Here is a 20,832-nt window from a genome sequence, read left to right on the forward strand (position 1 = left end):
CCCTGTCAGAAGGCGGGTTTGATTTTTTGTTGTTTTTCAGTGGGTGTTTCAAAGTTTTCAGAGAATTTGAACGTTTCGATGAATAGCATTCTAGGCTATCACAATAGAGATAGGAATGAACTCCTGCAACAACAAACTCTACCAACTACCTGTGGTCGATGTCTCTCACCAAGGTATCAGTGGGGTATCAAATACAGATTGGTGAATTATTGTTGATTATCTTAATTGTAATAGCTTCACTTCATGCATCGTAAACTAATAATGTCCACAGTTGTTTCTCCAAAGTCAGATGTAGACTAAATCTGGTGCTAGAACCACTAATATATTCATGCCTGGTTCGTTCTTTATTACTTTTGATGTATTTGCTGATTGTTTGCGTTCTGTTTAGCAATCTAAGTTAGGTTAAAAAATTCACAAAGAGAAAAACTAAAAGGAAAAATGATTTCTTCATGGACATTTTGGATAGGAATTGGAATGAACAAACGTATATTACTCTACCGATCAACAAGCTATCTCTTAAGATTTACAACTTTCCTACTAATGATATAGAGAAACGATGCATAGAAAATATTTAGAAAAATCAACATTACCCTAATTCATCCTAATCATATATATAAAAAATTAAAAATCCAAACATAAAAAATCTAAAACAAAATTCATTCTGGAAGACAGACATATTACAAATATGATGTGTGTATTATCATTTAGGAGAGCAACATTGAAAAAAAACCAAAATTCCAACATAAATTACACCTAGTCACACCAACTATCAACTAGTATCATAATTAATCTAGATATTAAAGAAAACAAAAAAATATTAATATGAATCCCTGGTTTTTTAATAAGATTGATAGCTCAGATAAAAGCTAATCCGGATTGTATAATATAAATATCTAAATTTTGAATGGACAATAATACTTATTATTAGTATTCATTTCTAGGGATGTTTGAGACGAAAATTGTATATTATTTATTTTACTGTTACTTTTTAGGAATGATGAGTTATATTAGAAAATATTCAATATATCTATACCCGAAAAGAATACAAAAATAACCTAATTTTAATTAGTCAAAAAGAAATAGATCAAAATAATTGAGATTAAGTAAATAACAATCAAATAAAATACCAAGAAAATTGATAAAGAAAAACAAGTAATGGAAAGATCAATCTGAGTTTAAAAACAATTAAATTCATGTAAGTAACTATGATCCAATCCACCAAAATCAACCAATCTGGTTGTCCTTTAATTGAAATCGATTTTGGTTTCATTTCATAAAGAACAACTTCGGTTGTTATTTAAATTTGAATTGGTCTGAAACCAAAGGAAGCCAAATCGATTTCACCTTTGTTACTACACAAGTAGTTTTCATAGTAATCGCTTATGCCTCTTTTAATGGCACTATGTCTAAGATAATCAAAAAGTTTTGTTCTGGATCACTCCTAATATCGAATCTAGTTTAAATTTAGCCAATCTATGACAGTCTAATATGTCATAAGTCTTGTGGTAGGCATTTTAACAATACATATTCTTGTTCTCATTTTAAAAATCTTGTGAAATTATAAGACTTTTTTAAATGGAAATTCTTCACTGATAAAAAAAAATGGTCAACTATTTTATAGAAAAGAAAAAAATTCATTGATAGATATAGTTACTTGTGATAGAAGTCTTCAAACGTGATATCAACTGATAGCTCTTCTCATCGAGTTATTCTATTATTTATAGATAATTGAGAGAGTTCAACCCGCACTCAGCATCTATCGGTCGTCTACTTATCAAAAAGAGATTAACAATTTCGCTCATTTTGCTCTCTTCATTCGTTCTCATTTCTGAAAAATTTCCTTTTACCTAAAAACTCCTCTTTTATATACTATTATATATCTTATGAATTAGATCACGTGTATTTGCAAATAACTTATTCATAATATGAGAGGAAGATAAAATCAATGGAAGTTTTCTTTTCATTCTTTCTCTCATTTATACGTAGTGAATATTATTCTAACAAACTATTTGGTGAAATTTTTCTATTAACTTTTTGAATCAAGAGAATACACTCACATTATCAAAAGTTAGACCTAATGTATGTTTAATTCTGGCAAATTCATAAGTTTAATTTTGTAAAACAAATACAGGTAAATATCACAAATCTCTAATAAATCCTATAAACAAAAGTCCATAAAGAATAAATAAAAATTTGATTAATGCGTCATTGACTAGTGAATTATTTCCAAAACTAGCCATGTTCAAAATCGAGCGGTGCTATTTTTTTTTTTCCAATGTAATGATATCTTATTATTCTCATTTATTGTTTATAATACATAAACACATGTGAGAGATATTATTATTATTTATGATGCTCAAACGAAATGATGTATAATTTTTTGAGTATTATTCGGAGATAATTTTTCCAACACCATCTCGTTTATTTATTTATTTTTTAGATGGAAGAGTTTAGTTCAATTTGAAAATTTCATTATCAAATATTAACAGGAGATTTCAAAAATTAAATTATACTTTAGTACCTATTAGGTTCAAAATCGTCCCTATAGAATCAAAACACTTGCATTAAGTTCTAAGCCAATTCATTATGTGATTAACCAATTAGGTTACTCAATTAATTAACTAAGTTATCTTTGAACCTAGGTTTAGCATGCCTTTAAGGCTCCATGGTAAGCCTACATTCCTAGCATACAATGGTTCAACCTTGTCTACTTGTGATTTAAGCTAGATGAACATTGAGAAAACTGCAAGCCAAATCCTAGCTAAGGCTATATATATTATGGTACGGGATTCAATCCATACATAAAACATACATCTAAACTAAACAAGATTAAAAGAACATAAATCAATGCTTTTAGTTTAGTCAAGAAATCCACAAAAATTACATAGGTTCTTTGTCCCACGAACTAGAAAAACTCACTTACAACGACGATCATAAGACAAGAGGAAGAAATGAAGAAAAAGGGGAAAGAATATAAAAAATGTCAATCGATGATTACAACCAAAAATATAAAATCCTACACAAAAAAGTAAAAAAAGCATAGGAAGAAGGGAGAGATAACTCTCAACTCCCATGAATGTCCTGCCCATAAAAAACCCGAATTGGAAGAGAGGAGTATATATAAAGAAAAATCGAAAGAAAGAAAGACCTAAAATGATATGCTACCGTCTGTGTGTGATGTGTTGCACGCATTGCCATTTGACAGCTTGTGGAATTGGCACTGTGTGTGATGTATCGTATAGTCGATCAATGGGCATTGTGGCACCACCAGACTGAAGGAACTCATATGAGGAGAATCTTGAGCGGAAGCGGTGAATACAAAATTTACAGTAAATATACAAATAGATATGCATTTAAAATTAAATTCCAGCAAGCTTTTACAAGAAAAGAGATCAGGAAATATTACCTTTGAAGAATCTTTTCTTCACGAATTTTCCTCGAACAATCACAAACCTTTTTGAAGACCTTCTTCAAAAATTAATCTCGAACCAAAACCCTGACACTACTAGTGAAACCTTGGTATTCTCAAGGTAAAAACCTAGGAGTGGTGGGCTCTGGCTATTTTGGTTTAGAGGAGATGATTAAAGTGGAGGAGAAAGAAGATTGAGAAAGCTTTTTACACTAGGAAAACTCACAGAACATATTTGTAAAAATCTCTCTCAAAATTGTTTTTCCAAGTTCAACGTAGAAAAAGAAGAAGAAAAATTATTTTTCTTTTATTCTCCCATTGCCAAATTGAACAACTGCCCCCACTAATGTGAGTGGAGAGAAAAGATGGGGAAAACAGTTATAACTCCCATCCTTATTATTTAAATAATAATGATATAATATAAATAAATATGATAACCGACTTATCATAATATATTTATATTAAATTATATGTTATATCAATATAACATAGTTTTAATATTGTATCACATACAATATAAACTATAATTTCTTTTCTTTATTTTTTGATATTTAATATAAATCATATTTATATCAAGTTTAACAATTATGAATCCCATTCATACAAAATATATTTGAATCTCATTCAAATATTTATTTCCTCCCATTAAGCTTTAATGTATCAAATACATTATTGCAATGATATCACATATAATAGAAATAATTTAATTATATCATATATAATTAAATTCCTCTATTAATTTGAACAATTCAAATTAATCTAAAAACTGATTCTCAGCTAAATTCTTTTGAGCTACCAAGGGAATTTCATGGACCTTTAGCTTGAAGCTCCAACTATACATGAATAATTATTAAACTCTTTAATTATATTATTCACCATCTGTTAACTGTCGGACACTCCATTAAAGACGACAGCTGTACTCTTCGCACTACAAATATATTTATGTGTTCAATAGATATAACTAATCAACAGTATGATGACCCTTCACAAATTGCTCGTAAGTACAGTTGGGCTAAATTACCGTTTTGCCCTTGTAGTTATATCTAACTCTTTAAGTACCACTGATCCCTCTATTGAATAATAGATTATAGTCCTACTATACTAAACCCCTCTTGGGCCAGGAGAGGGTGTGACACCACATTATACAAGGCCCGAAAATTAGCCTTTAAGGGAGCAATTTATCTACTTACCCCTGCCTCGAGGAATGAGTGAATTCCATCTTATGTAGTTGTGTTCCCAGCTTCCCAATCAGATGAACTCCCCAAATGGTAAGCCTTGTTGAATTAGCAATCTGGCCATCTCCCCATACACAAAGGACTGCATTCATAGGCAGGAGTTCATAACTCAATCAGGATTCAGGTCATATTACCTATGGTCATCTTGGTGAAATGTAAAAGTTTTTATTATGAACGACATTATATAATGAGACTAAATATATCGTGGTTCGGCCTTATACAAACTCCTTTTATATAGAATATCCTCGCTTGCATGTCTAATACGTGAATGATTAGGATCAGATCATTTGTAGCACTTTACAACAATTGTAAATTCTACAATGCGGGTCGTACTTGTAGTGTCACCAAGATAAGGTACCCAACCTTATCCATCTACTACAGACCATTTAGGTTATCATTTAAACATAATCCACCCATATATCTCCACTGAAGGAGCTCTTATCAAGGAACCTATGAGCGGAAGCAAGATCATTCCAAATTCATTGTGATAGAATTACAAGCATTCACAAACATATGAACTAGTTATGAATTTCATAACAAATTACGACATGCTTACATAAATAAGTACAAAGGGAATGAGAGACATACCTTTGAAGAATGTTTCTTCTAACTTTCTCTCGCTCTCGTGGAGTCTTGGACCAACACCTCTCATTGTCGCTACGAACACCAACCCAATTGTCTAGAGTATTGTCTGGCCAATCACGAACAACCTTCTCCACGAACAAGTAACAACTAGGAAACCACCACTCAGTAACCTTGGTATTCTCAGAGTGATAATCCAGGAGGTGTGGGCTCTGTTGGATTCGATAGAGGGAAAGAGGAAATAACGATCGATCTCAACGACCAAGAAAGTGGGAGAGTATAGTGTCTATCGTATAGACTTGTGCTTGATCATTTAGTAAAGGTACACGATCGTTTAGGAAATAAGGTGTGATCGTTTAGAAGATTGTTTAATGAAGCTCACTTGCCATGCGATCGCTTATAAAAAGCTACACGATCATTTAGATAATGGCGCGTGTACATGATCGTTTAGACAAACACTTGAAGCTGTCATGTAGTCTCTCGTGAGCTAAACAAGAGGCAATGTACTCAAATGAAGTGATTCTATGATCCTTTATAAAATGAAAACATTTTTCATTTTATTCTCCAGTTATGAAAACTAAATACAACCTCCCAATTTCATGCATGGTTATGGAGCAATAACCAACAATTATCATCTAATTGTTTTAATTATAAATAAATATAATAACTAACTTATCATATTATATTTATAACCTATAATTTGAAACAATAGTCCTTTTCTCCTTTACATGATATAAATCATATTTATATCATTTTCCTCTAAGTAATGTATCTCATACATCATGTCAACTATATCATATATAATTAAACAGTTTAATCATATCATATATAATCAAATTCCCTTTCATCAATTTGAACACTTCAAAGTTACCCAAAAACTGATTCTCAACTTGAATCCATTGAGCTACCAAGGGGACCTTATGGACTTGTAGCTTGATGCTCCAACGGTAAGTGAATAGCTTACTAAACTCTTTAGCCACGAGATCCACAATCTGTTAACTGCCGGACATTCCACTAAAGACCGATAGCTGTACTTTTTTCACTACAAATATATTTTTGTGTCCATCAGATATAACCAGTCAAAACTACGATAACCATTCACAGCTGAGTTCCTAGCTCCCTAATCAGACGAATTCCCAAAGTGGTAGGTTTGAGTCGGCGATTGGCCACTCGCACCCATGCAAATCAAAAGATCGCCCTCAAAGGCAAGAGTTCCTAACTCACTCAAGATTAAGGTCATGTTACCTATGGTTGATAACTTGTAGAAATTGTATGGAAATTGGTTAAGAAATACAATAATTATAAAGTGTCATCAATACACCCACTAACACCATTAAGATGGTAGAAAAGGATATTTCATGTCTGTTTTGCAGGAAACTAAGTCACCGCTTGTAATCAAGGCTCAGAGAGAAACTGAACAACGTATCTCCATCGCATTGCGCCCGTCAAATCAATACTGAAGAGATGATCAACGCAATGACGACACAATACGACAGTCAATCCAGAGCTGAACTTTAACCGCATGCAATAATAAAAACAACACCGCATGCAGACACACGATTGAAAGATGCAAATGAGCAATGTAAACACGGAGGATTGTGACACGTGTACAACTAATCGTGGTGCATATTCGACAGACTGATTGCATAACAGAAGGAATATTTATTCCACCATTTTTGGACTTTTCATAACAATAAAGTGGGGACCACAAGTTAGAGAGTCAGAGCCTTCAGCCTATAAATACACTCATAGAATTCACTGAAGATATACTTGATACGGGGGATAATTGATACGAGGCTATTGAGAGAGAGCTGATCTAAGTGCTGATCGGAGGAAATCCGGGAAGAGAAGAGACAAGGCTGAGAGGTGAGTCTCAGTGCAATTCGGCCAAATCCCCGCCCATAAGCTCTATACTTAGATTCCTTCTACCGGTTAAGCAAGCCTGAGAGGGAAGCTCATCCTTCCATTCACTCCATTGATGCCGGCAAGCGATTCTCCATTCTAGATCTGTGCCAAGACATTGACGCTTATTTGTATTTGTTTCTAACTCTCATTCATCAATTGTATTTCATCTTTTTAATCTCTTCATTCACAACCATGTATCAAACGCTAAATAGTATTATTGAATGTTTTGATCATTTCCATTTTCACTTTTCTGTCTACTTCTGTTCCTCCATAAATCATTTTCGTCATGATGTTTTCTTAATCCCTCGGTGATTAATATGAATTAAACAACTAACTTCATCTGTGCTAAAGAAATAAAGATATTTAGCTAAATTATGCTAGACGACATATTCACCTGTGAGAGCAAAAGTAAAGATGCCATTCTGATCTGTCGAGAGAAGGTTAGAAGAATATGCTAACTAAAGCAAGAAGTACTTCCAGAGATGGAAGCAACCTTGCATTCACTACATTCGTCCCTGTTTAACCACAGAGATGTGGGAAACGCGACCGATCACCGAGAGGTGTACACCAAGAAAAAAGTGGAACCATACTTATGCCTTTAACGCAATTAAGGAACTTGCGATGTTTGTACTAATTATCCTTTCTCTTTCTACTTCGCACATAATCCTTGCCACCACATAACACAATCTTTGTAAATTCTTCACAGTCAGTCTCAACCTCGGTATCTTGTATCATGTAACCTGTATCTTGTATCATCATAGCTTAGGTTTATTTTATCGCACTTTACTTTTACCGCAATTTATTTTATTATCACATTTTTATCGCTTATCTTTAGTTTATCCCATTTTCAAATACCTGTACACATAAACTTTTTATTAAATTGAAAAACCCTTGGTCGCATATATCACAAATGTAACGCAATAACTTAAAACAGTCCCTGTGTTCGACTTCGGATCACATCGAGAAACTTGTAGTGGAATTATACTTGGTTCCAAGTCAAAGAAACTTGTGACAACGCATAGTATACTACAAGATTGTCATAAATATCGCATATCTAGAAGTGGTATCACATAAATAAAATAAAGTCATCATTCATTCATGCGTTGTATGGAATAAGATTAGAATACATTGTACATCAACAAGTTTATGGCATTTTTATGTCTTTACAAGTTTATGGCAATGCATCGCAATTTTATGCCCTATCAAGTTTATGGTGTCGTTTTCGGGGATTGGTTAATGGTTAGTGTTGAGTATGTTTGTGGTATGTTTCAGGATAGATCTCTTTGTACTGTCTGTTCAACACGGAGAGCAGTCTGACGGCTTATAAGTGCTGGAGTGATCCAGAAATTCTAAGCGGACCCAGAGATCAAGTGTATTATTCGCGTAAAAGCACACCAGGGCCGAATTAAACGGTGAAGAAGCATGGCTAACAATAATGAGGTACCCGCAGGGAATCAAAGGGAAAATTGGCCAGCGCAAGATTCCATATTTCTTGCTGCTAACCGCAACGTTCCAATGAGAGACTATGCGGCGCCAAATTTTTACAACTTCTCACTAGGAATCTCAAGACCAGCGGCTGAGGAGAATGTAAGCTTTGAAATCAGACCAATTATGCTGCAGATGATTCAGAATGTGGGTCAATTTGGAGGATTACAAGGAGAAGACCCACATGCGCATTTGACGAATTTTGTAGACATGTGCAGCACATTCTCCATGCTTGGTGTGACTCAAGAAAGACTGAGGTTATATATTTTCCCGTACACACTACGGGACGAAGGAAAGAGGTGGGCTCAGTCGTTAGAGCCAGATGAGATTAATTCATGGGAACAGTTGGTTAACAGGTTCATGCAGATTCTTTCCTCTAGCCATCAACACAAGGAGACGGACGGATGTGTTGAATTTTGAGCAACAGGGTTATGAAACTTTGAGCACCGCCTGGGTGCGTTTCAAACAATTAGTGAAGAGTTGTCCGCATATCGAAGTTCTCGATAGCATTCTGATGGAGCCGTTTTACAATGGCTTAGATCAATCAACGCAAGCAGTTGTCGATGCCTCCACAGTAGGAGGATTAATGGACAGATCATATACGGAAGCCAAGAGCATATTAGATCGCATCACTCGACATTCTGATGAGTGGATTGATACCGAGTTTGAGGAAAGTGGTCTAAAGCAAGAAAGAGTAGAAAGTGCCGATGTGTCAACTAATACAATGAGCACACTGGTAGATCAAATGACCATGATGACCTCTCTCCTTCAGACAGTGGCTAATCAAAGAGAAATCGCTCTCAAGGATCAGTGCAAGTTAATGCATTGACGCACGTGGCCGCAATGAATTGCGTTCAATGTGGGGAGGGACTGTGAACCCCGAATCCTAATTTCTCTACTTGAGTATGTTCCCTACTAAGACTAGTGTGATGAGTAGGTTGATATGGAAACTAGTGTGGAATGGTAGAGGAAAAAGTGGAATTTGAAGAAAAGAGGAAATCTGGAAGTTTATCTTTTAGGAAAAAATTGGAAATTTGGCTAAGTATAGAATTTTGTGTGGGTGGTGTAGATCCGTTGGAAGGGTTATTGATGAGGGCATGTGGCTGAAGAAGAAGAATGGTGATGATGCGTTAGAAGGCACACGAGTAGGTGAGGCATGCATGGAAAGGCAGCCCATGCGTCGAGCAGCCTCGGCTAGCGCCCATGCCATGCATCAAGCAGCCTCAGCCAGCACCCATGCCATGTGTCGAGCAGCCTCGGCCACACGCCCATGCATCGAAGTAACACGCCTAGGCACCGAAGCACCTGGCCAGGCATCAAGGCACCGCGCGTAGCCCATGCGGCCAAACATGCCCAATGCTTTGAGTGGCCAGCTTGCCCATGTGTCGAGCGACCAGCCTATGCAGCGCTCCTATGCGTTGGTTGCCAGCACCATGCGCCCATGCCAAACAAGCCGTGCGATACTACCTAGTGAGCCATGCCATCATGGATGGACGGTCACCTTATGCGTTGGTGATGGTTAGCTTCTTGTGGTGGCTATGTTGAATTGTAATGAGAGTGATTTGGCTTACTATGCATTGATGATAAGCTATGCATTGAGTATGGACTATGTGTTGAACATCCAAGAGTTGGACACATACAAGGTATGAGATCAGCAGAAGAACATCATCAAAACCATGTGTCTTCTTGGGAGGAAAGCCTTAAGCCTTAAAAATTTGAGGTGGTGGCATCAAATTGGAGGCTCATGCGTTGGCAACATGGGAGGAAGACACTTAGCTTGCGATGATCACAACATTGCGTTGATGGGGTGAGAATGAGACACTTAGTCATGCAGCCAAGTAGGTGGTGTCAACTCTGAAGAAGGTTTGGATGCCTATAAATAGGGCCAAAAGACTTCATTTTTAGATCAAAATTCAGAAATACCGTAAAAGAGTGGGAGAGTGAGCAAACCTTGCATTAGAGCCAAATCCATGCGTTAGTCATAGAGGACGCATTGGACAGTAAAGTCTGAAGAGGATGCATCAACTTGGGATGAAGAGTTCACCTAATTTACTTGTGCGTTTGGAGTGATTCCAAAGCCTACTGAAATCTCAGAGAGTCTAGTTTTTAGAGTAGGGCTGCTGGAAGAAAAGCTCGAAGGGATCGGGCTGGAAACTGAGAAGAAGACAGAAGGGTCAGACTGTTGAATCAGTTTGGGCCAGTCTTGAAGATTCTATGATTCCGGCCAAACCACGAGAATTTATGAGCTCAAATTTTAGGATAAGCTTCCTAAGAAGAATATGTTTGTAGAAGAAAGAATCTCAAAATAAGATTCAGAACTATGAGTAATCTAAGGTTTAAGTTGAGTCTGGATTCTAGGGGTGAAAAGGAGCCGGAGGTAGAAAAGGGAGCTACTAGAGTGAAAGGCTCCTAAGCAATCAAGGTGAGTTGCTAAAACATTTTGACTAAAACATTTGCTTAAAATGTTTGATTACAACATGTTATAGAAAGCATGTTTTAAAGAAGATTATTCTCATGCTAGCTAGTTTTACAAAGTAATTTCCAAGCAAACTATGAATTATGTTTTAAACGCATGCATGTGTGAGAAATTGTTGAAAAGCGATTTATGTGTTAAATATACTCTGCATGCGTTAGTATCTTTAAAGCCATGTTTTTATATGTGTTATACTTTACATGCTTTAAAGAGAAAGTCATTTATGACTAGTTTTACTTAAAATGCGATACCGAAGGACATTTGAGAAGGTATCTGCCCAACTAGATATTGAAAGACATTTGAGAAGGTATGTATTGGTACTTAAGGACGTTTGAGAAGGTACCAAACCAACCAGATACTGAAGGACGTTTGAGAAGGTATCTGAGCAGAAGTACCTAAGGTATGATGGTACTTAGTATGGCCACATGCACGTAGGTAGAGTCAGGATTGAGCAAAAGAGTTCTCTCTTGACTAGTAGTTGGTGTTAAGTTCATTTTACCCACAGTGGAGTTATCCTCAACTGAGAAATAGTTTTACTATTTTGTGATTAAAACAGCTTTATATGTTCTATGCTTGGAAAATGTTTATACTGCAGTACAAGTCCTGTAGAAGCTTATATTTTAGTTAAACTCTGTATTAAGATTTTGCATGAGAATCAATTACCATTCTTAAGTCATTCACTGGCCGTAACCTCACCCGTTTTCAAATGTTTTCTTTTTCCCCCCCACAAGTAGCGGTCAAAACCTCTGAAGATAGCTCTGCATCTGCTCTGCCACGAAAGGATAAAAGATTTGTAACCCGTCTGTTTAGGTCGTTACTGTTAATATTGTACATATGTTACTGTTGTTCATATAGGGACTAGGGTTTGTGGGTTTTGGGACTTGTGAATCCAGTGTTGTAATAACTCTAAATATGTTATGCTTCTAAATTAATAAATTTTGACCTAAAGATATTCCACTGTATATGAGTTTTATATTGGTATCAAAGTTATTCCGCAATAGTTAGTAGGCAATAAGTGTCAGCCAAAGGGTTGATAACTGTTGCAGTCATACCCTTTCCTAGGCTAAGAGAGTGGTCTAGGGCAGGGTGTGACAGCTTGGTATCAGAGCAAAGGTATACGTAAACTTGGGAAAGGTTTGAGCTAGCATAAGGTTTTAGGTGAAAGAGAGAGTTCATGAATTAGATTAAGTCCCATAGATAAGTTCTTAACATGTGTACTTAATAATTAGGCAAAGATGCTGAGGAGAAGTGGTAAGCGGAGCAAGCAAACTGAGGAGAAGAATGTTGACCCTACCAGCAGAGGTCCTGAAGTTAGACGAGACCCAGATTCGAAGGGGAAAAGAGTTAGAGACTCAATAGAGTAGGAACTGACTTCTGCAAACGAGTCAAGTACACCAAGGGTAGGTGTAGAACCCAAGATGGAGGATCGAGTATTTGATAGAATCACTCAAATATTGACAGGAAGTGTAGGATCGATTCAAAACAATCCAGAGAAGAAATTCAGCGTTAAGAGGCTGAAAGCTTTAGGAGCCATGACGTTCGATGGAGCCATAGATCCAGTAGATGTTGAGATTTGGTTGGACTTGATTGAGAAGTGTTTTAAGGTTATGAGATACCCTGAGGACCGTAAGGTCGAGTTAACGACATTCTTGCTGCAGAAAGGGGTTGATAAATGGTGGAAAGTGATAGAGGCTAGAAGGAGTAGTTCGGAAACTATGACTTGGTCTGAGTTCAGACAAGTATTTGAGGATAAATACTACCCTAGTTCTTTTAAAGAAGCAAAGAGGGAGGAAATCCTTAGGCTAACTCAGAGAGTGATGACGGTTGCTGAGTATGAGCAAAGATTTATTGAGTTATCTCAGTATGCCCTACCGATGATCGCTTAAGAGAATGAGAGGTGTATGAGATTTGAGAATGGCCTAAGAAGAAAGATATGTACACCCGTTACCTCTACATCCAATTGGGTGAATTTCACTTAGTTAGTTGAGACCGCTATCCGAGTAGAACAGAGTGTAGCGAGGGAAGATGTACTCCAGCCAGGTGAAGGACAGTTTAGAATATCTGGAGAAATGAGAAGTAAAAGATTTAGACCTCCACTCCCTGGACAGTCGGGTATAAGGAGTTTTGGAGACATAAGCCAACAAAGCTCAGGTCGAAAGAAGTCAAGACCTACAGCTAGACAGAGTGGTAGATTAGTAGCAGGTCGTGCTAGCGAGTCAGTAGATAGTACAAGGAGGAAACCACTTTGTGTAAACTGTGGTAGGCCTCATATAGAAGTTTGTTATGGTAATAGGAATGTGTGTTTCTAGTGCAGACAAGTGGGGCATTTCAAGAGACATTGTCCTTAGCTAGGTCATGGAGCACAAAGTGAGCAAAGAAAAGTTACACAGACTGTAAACCAACTTAGAGCAACTAGAACTAGAAGAGAAGGATCTGGTGTAGCTAAGCAGAAAGGGGTAGCTGAATGACCCTAACAGCAACAACAGAAGCAGTAGGGTAGAGTGTATGCTATGACACACCAGGAAGCGGAAGAGGTTCCAGATGTCATAACTAGTACGATAACTTTATGTAATCAATCTGCTTATGCATTATTTGATCCTGGTGCTATACACTCATTCATATCTAGCATGTGTGCATTACATATAGATAGAGTGCCTGAGCGTATGAATGAGGATTTGTTTATCTCTACGCCTGTAGGAGATACTCTAGTTGTACGAGTATTACAGGAATTGTGAAGTAATTCTTAGAAATCAGAGTTTTTAGGTTGACTTGATTCCATTAGAATTACTAGAGTTTGGTGTTATCTTAGGTATGGATTTTGTAAACACTATGCCACTATGGATTGTTTTAAAAGAAAAATAGTGTTTAGGAAACCAGGTGAAAAAGAAATAACCCTGGTGGGAAGTAAAAGAATACTTACAGGGAGTTTAATATCAGCAGTATAGGCTAGGAAATTGTTGAGTAAGGGATGTGAAACCTATTTAGCCTATGTAACAGTTTCACGGGATAAGAAACTGAAACCTGAGGATGTACCTGTGGTATAAGAATTCTTAGATGTATTTCCTGAAGAGTTACCAGGCTTACCACCTGATAGGGAAATAGAGTTCACTATTGAGTTAATTCCGGGTACAACACCTATATTCTAGGCACCATATAGAATGGCACCAACAGAATTGAAGGAACTAAAAGTTCAGTTACAGGAACTTATAGATAAGAGGTACATTAGACCCAGTGTGTCACCTTGGGGAGTGCCAGTCTTATTTGTTAAGAAGAAAAATGGTACTCTTAGATTATGCATAGACCATAGACAGTTGAATAAGGTGACCATTAAGAATAAGTACCTATTACCTCGTATAAATGATCTCTTCGATCAGTTGGAGGGGGCCACGGTATTCTCTAAGATAGATTTGAGATCAGGCTATCACTAGTTGAAGGTGAAAGGCACAGATGTTCCAAAGATTGCATTCAAAACTAGATTGGACATTTTGAGTTCCTAGTAATGCCGTTTGGTTTGAAAAATGCTCCTATGGTATTTATGGACTTGATGAATAGGATATTTCATCATTAACTGGATCAGTTTGTGATAGTTTTCATAGATGATATACTAGTGTATTCTAGTAGTGTAGAGAAGCACAAAGAACAAAGAACATCTAAGGATGGTGTTACAGATTCTAAGGGAAAAGGAGTTATATGCCAAATTTAGTAAGTGTGATTTTTGGTTAAATCAAGTCGTATTTCTTGGGCATATAGTTTCAGCTGATAGAGTTAGCATTGATTCCCAAAAGATAGAAGCAATAGTTAATTGGGAACGACCCCTGAATGTAACCAAAGTGCGTAGTTTTCTGGGTTTAGCAGGTTATTATAGGAGATTCGTAGAGGGTTTTTCTAAGATAGCTCTACCATTAACAAACCTAACTAGAAAGGATGCGAAGTTTGAGTGGTTGTCATAATGCGAGCATAGTTTTCAAGTACTGAAACAAAGGTTAATGTCAGCACCAGTATTAACTCTACCTACACTAGGTAAAGAGTTGCGGTTTATTATGATGCATCCCGACAAGGGTTAGGATGTGTGTTGATGCAAGAGAGAAAGGTAGTAGCTTATGCCTCTCGACAGTTAAAGAAGCATGAATGTAACTACCCTACATATGATTTGGAGTTAGCGACAGTTGTGTTAGCTCTAATGTTGTGGAGACATTACCTGTTTGGTGAGCGGTGTCATATATTTACAGATCATAAAAGTCTAAAGCATATCTCTGATCAGAAGGAACTAAACTTGAGACAGAAAAGATGGCTCGAGTTGATCAAAGACTATGACTGTACCATTGACTATCACCCAGGTAAAGCAAATGTGGTAGCTAATGCTTTAAGTCAAAAAACAAGATCAGCTAAAGCTAGTATCAATTCAGTGAAGGGTACACTGATTCATGAGTTATATAATGCTAGGGCAGCATTATCAATCGATAAAAAAGGAGGGTTACTAACTTCATTTCAAGTGCATCCTACGCTTGTAGAAGAAATTCTACGTGAGCAATTAAAGGATTCCGATCTTCAAAAGTTAGCTGAAGAAGTGGATAAAGGATTGAGAACGGACTACCAATTAAGAGCTGACAAAGTGCTATTGAAAGAAGGTAGGATATGCAAACCTAAGGACTTATCACTTTAACAAGCTATTCTAGAAGAAGCACATAGTTCGGCCTATGCTATGCATTCGGACAGTACGAAGCTGTACAGAACATTAAAAGGATCATATTGGTGGCCTGGTATGAAAAGAGAAATAGCAGAGTATATTGACAGGTGTCTAATATGTCAACAAGTTAAACCAGAAAGACAGAGGCCAGCAGGATTACTTAATCCACTCCCAGTACCAAAGTGGAAATGGGAGCATATTACGATGGATTTCCTATTTGAATTACCTAAGACACTAGCGAGCTATGATGGTATATGATTAATTGTGGATAGATTGACGAAAACACCTAAGTTTTTACCTGTTAAAGTTACTTATACCCTAGACCAATTAGCTAAGCTGCATGTTGATCGAGTTGTGAGTCAGTTTGAAGCTTCAGTTTCAATTGTTTCATATCGAGACTCTAGATTTACATCAAAGTTTTGGCCTAGTTTGCAGAAAGCTATGGAAACCAAGTTATATTTTAGTACTGCTTCTCATCCACAGACGGATGGTCAATCTGAACGGACCATCTAGACATTAGAGGACATGCTGAGAGCATGTATATTGCAATTTAAGGGTAGTTGGGATACACAGCTGATCGAATTTGCGTATAACAATAGTTACCGTTCGAGTATTGGGATGGCACCGTATGAGGCACTATATGGAAGGCCATGAAAAACTCTGATATGTTGGAATGAAGTCGGTGAAAGGAAATTACAAGGTCCACAACTTATGCAACAAACATCAGACAGAGTTAAGAATATAAGAGATAATCTAAGATGGCTCTAATAGGCAAAAGAGTTATGCTGATAAGCGGAGAAGAGAATTAGAGTTTGAAGTTGGTGATAACGTATTTCTGAAGTTATCTCCGTGGAAAGGAATACTCAGTTGGTGATAAAGTATTTCTCAAGTTTTCATCATTGAAATCATACTTGGTGAAGAACAACATGCGATAAACTACGAAATTTATCTACACGGCAAATGATTGCGGTAACCAGGGAGGATGCGGTGATAAAACTTTGAATATTAAAATGCAACGTGATAGTGCAAAATTTGAAATAAAGATAAGGAAAAATACACCCCCAAATTTTGCGCTGTCACCCGCATTGAATATTAATGCATCCATCCCTATGGCGATCTTTGCTTCTGTGGATTACGGTGATGGAATAAAAATATTTGCTTCTTTTTGTAATATTTCTGCAATCCTGTGCCTTAATCCTTGTAAACAGACAAAGAGAGGGTCAAATGATTTCAAAACAAAACAACAAGTTTTATATATATATATATAGAGAGAGAGAGAGAGAGAAAGATAAGTAAAATAAAGATAGTAGTCACGTGACGAAGATTTAAATGTTCAAGAGTTGAGTAAGGAATAGTCTGGGTTTTTCAACTTTGTGCATGCTGTTTCTGGCCGTAAATCTCCTCCGCAATATGTTTTGATATGTTGTCCATTAACTTTAAATGTTCGACTGCCGTCCTTGGTAATTAGTTCCACCGCACCATGTGAAAATACCTCTTTGATAATGAAGGGACTGGACCAGTGTGATTTTAATTTTCCTGAGAAGAGCCGCAATCTTGAGTTGAAGAGTAAGACCTTCTGCCCGATCTGGAGGTTTCTAGCGCATATGTGTTTATCATGCCAATGCTTGGTGCACTCTTTATAAATCTTCGCATTCTCATATGCGTTGATCCTCCATTATTCTAGCTCGACCAGCTGCAGTTTACGCACTTCTCCTTCTTTCTTTAGATCGAAATCCAGTTTCTTGACCACCTACAATGCTTTATATTCTAGCTCCAAAGGCAAGTGACACGCTTTGCCAAATACCAACGCATAAGGAGACACACCTATAGGTGTTTTAAATGCAGTCCGGTATGCCCATAACGCTTCATCAAACGTCATTGCCGAATCCTTTCGCGAAGGTTTGACTACCTTTTGAAGTATCAATTTAATTTCTCAATTGGACACTTTAGCTTGGCTGTTTGTTTGCGGATGGTATGCGGTGGTCCTTTGTGGAGGATATTGTACTTACGCAGCAGCTCGTTTATATTGTGGTTGACAAAGTGTGATCCTTCCTCACTTATGATGGCACGGGGAGTTCCAAAATGCGTGAAAATATTTTTCTTCAGGACCTAGGAGACTACTGCCGCATCACTTGCGGTGCATGCAATTGCCTCTACCCACTAGAATATAGTGTTTACCATTTGAAGGAGGGAATGGTCCCATGAAATCAATCCCCCATACGTCGAATAGTTCCAGCTCCAAGATAGTATTCATCAGCATTGCATTCTTCCATGAAATGTTACCAGCGCGTTGACACCGATCACATTTCATTGCAAGTCAGCAGCATCCTTGAATAATGAAGGCCAAAAGAATCCACTTTGCAAAACTTTGGTTGAAGTACATTGTCCCCCAAAGTGCCCTCTATATGGCGAATCATGGCATTGTGACAATATGCGTTGTTGAGCAGCATCTGGGACGCATAAACGAATGATTTGGTTTGTAGCTCTTTTATACAGATTCAGCTCATTCCAATAATAGTGTTTGCATTCATTCTTGAGCTTCTTCTGTTGATGTTAGGTGTAATCTTCAAAAAATTGTTCACAGACCAAATAATTAACGATGTCTGCATACCAGGACAGTCTTCTATGCGAAACAGTTGCTCGTTCGGGAACACGACATTCACTTCAGATTCATGGTGGTCAACCTCAAGATTTTCTAATCTGGACAAGTGATTCGCAACTTGATTATCTGTCCCCTTTCGATCAACTATCTTGATATCAAATTCTTGAAGGAGGAGAACCCATCTTATCAATCTTGGCTTTGCGTCCCTCTTAGTCATCAAATATTTGATTTTCGAGTGATCAGTATGAATGAGTACCTTGGTTCCCAACAAGTATGCCCGGAATTTTTTCAATGCAAAAACCATAGCCAGGAGCTCTTTTTCAGTGGTGATATAATTAATTTGATTAGGGTTAAGAGTTTGACTCGCATATGCGATGGGGTGCAAAATTGTTTTCTTCTTTTGCGCTAGTGCAGCTCCCATCGCATACCCACTTGCGTCGCACATGATTTCGAACGGCAGTGTCCAATCCAGCACAATTTAGACGTGTGTGGTAATCAGTGCATCCTTTAAAATTCGAAATGTGTTAAGGAAATTGTTGTCAAAATCAAACTTTCTGTCTGCCTCTAGTAACGCACTCAATGGTCTTTTTATCTTAGAAAAGTCTTTAACGAATCATCCGTAGAATCCAGCATGCCCACGGAAGCTTCGTATTGCCTCAGGTTGGTTGGAGGTGGAAGCTTTTCAATTGCGTCGATCTTTGCTTTGTCCACCTCCAACCCTTTTTGAGAGACCTTGTGACCCAACATTATACTCTGTCACCATGAAGTGACATTTTTCCTAGTTGAGCATCAAGTTCATCTCTTCACATCTTTTTTAGAATTTTCTGCAGATTGGCTAGGCAGACTTCATAAGTGTTCCCATAAACGGAGAAGTCATCTATAAATGTTTCTACTGAGTCCTTGAGATAATATGAAAAGATCGCTATGCCGTCCTCCGAATTGTCCTGCAGTCTGGATCATCTGCAGCATCACCAGCTTCATTAAGAATCAGCTTCCATCAAGGGCAGGCCTCATGATTCCTGGAGAGAAATCGTAGAGGTTTGACGATGCATAGTCCTGAATGGGCCTATTATAATCGTTTGCCAATAGGATTGGATTCGCCATGACGCTGTTTTTGTTTTGTGCTCCTTTCATGGCTGCTCTACCATATCGTCTTTATCTTGCTGTTGTTGTTGGCGGCTGTCTCTTAATCGTCGTCGAAACATCCTCTCATTCTCTGGGTCGTAATTCACCAGAGATTGAGAGCTGCAAAGAAATTAGAAAAATTACTGTTAGCACACTGATTTGTCGAAGTCCCTGGCAATGACGCCAAAAACTTGATGCGCTATTTTATGAGGTGAAATTATGGAATGAGATGTGATGATGGAAATGTGTTGTTTGGATTGTTGTTTGCGGGTAATTTTCAAGAAAACTTTGCGGTGACCAAATAATCAAATAGTTGTTTGAGTAATAAAAATAAACAAATGCGGCTGAGTTACAAAAAGAGTTGATAATATAGAAGATGCGATGAGTATGTAGTCAACGGGTTGAGAAGGGGTTCGGCTAACACTTCCTAGGATGCGTTCATATTATACGATCATGCAACACACATACAATAGAAAACCATCTCTTGACGTGAATGCTACGACTTCTAATACTATAATGCATGTGATATATGCGATGAGTCTATAGGACCTACACATAAGCCTTTATTCTTATCCATGCGATGACAAAATGACACACACAAAAAAGGCGACCACATAATATCATAACCTATCTCTAGGGTGCATGTGATGCATGTTGGCAAACAGAGCTTATCTCTAAGTCCCTATCTCCTGCTTATGTAGATCTAATCTTGCTCTCTTGAGTCTAGATTCTAACCTAGCTCTCTCAAGTCTTAGGTTCTTTCTTTAGACTCTCTCTCAAGTATCTCTAAAGGGGTGTTCAACACAACATAAAACAAGATAATCGCATGCAATAAAGGTCCTAGGTCATGTTAGTTAAGTTCTTCTCAACCCATTCGATAAGTTTAACTACTCATGTGTGCTTTTAAGAGAGTGAACAGATGTAGAATAAGAACTTCCATTGTATAAATATAGAGTTGAAATACAAAATAACAATGCAAGAAGAGAATAAAGAGCCTGGTCGCAATCTCTTGCTTCCCATGGCTTTTACACTGTCTTTTCTACTATGTTCCAAAGATAGTCTCGCTCTCACGAGAGTCAGCCCGCTTTCTGCTTTTCAACGCCTCCGGGTTCTCTCTCGAGTTACCCTGAGTGATCTTCCGACATCTCTTCCCTTCTTTCGCTCCGCCTTCTAAATAAAAAGGAAAACTATGAACAAAGCTATTCTCTCTAAGGGAAAAATTCTCTAAGTGTTCGAACTCTTCTTCCGAAGGTTGCCTTCGGTATTTATAGAACTTTCAGGGTGAAAGGCAGCTTCTCTCTTATGATTGCGCAGATGGGATGGCTTTAA

This window comes from Benincasa hispida, unplaced genomic scaffold, assembly GCF_009727055.1.
Source record: "Benincasa hispida cultivar B227 unplaced genomic scaffold, ASM972705v1 Contig591, whole genome shotgun sequence".
Lineage (NCBI taxonomy): Eukaryota > Viridiplantae > Streptophyta > Magnoliopsida > Cucurbitales > Cucurbitaceae > Benincasa > Benincasa hispida.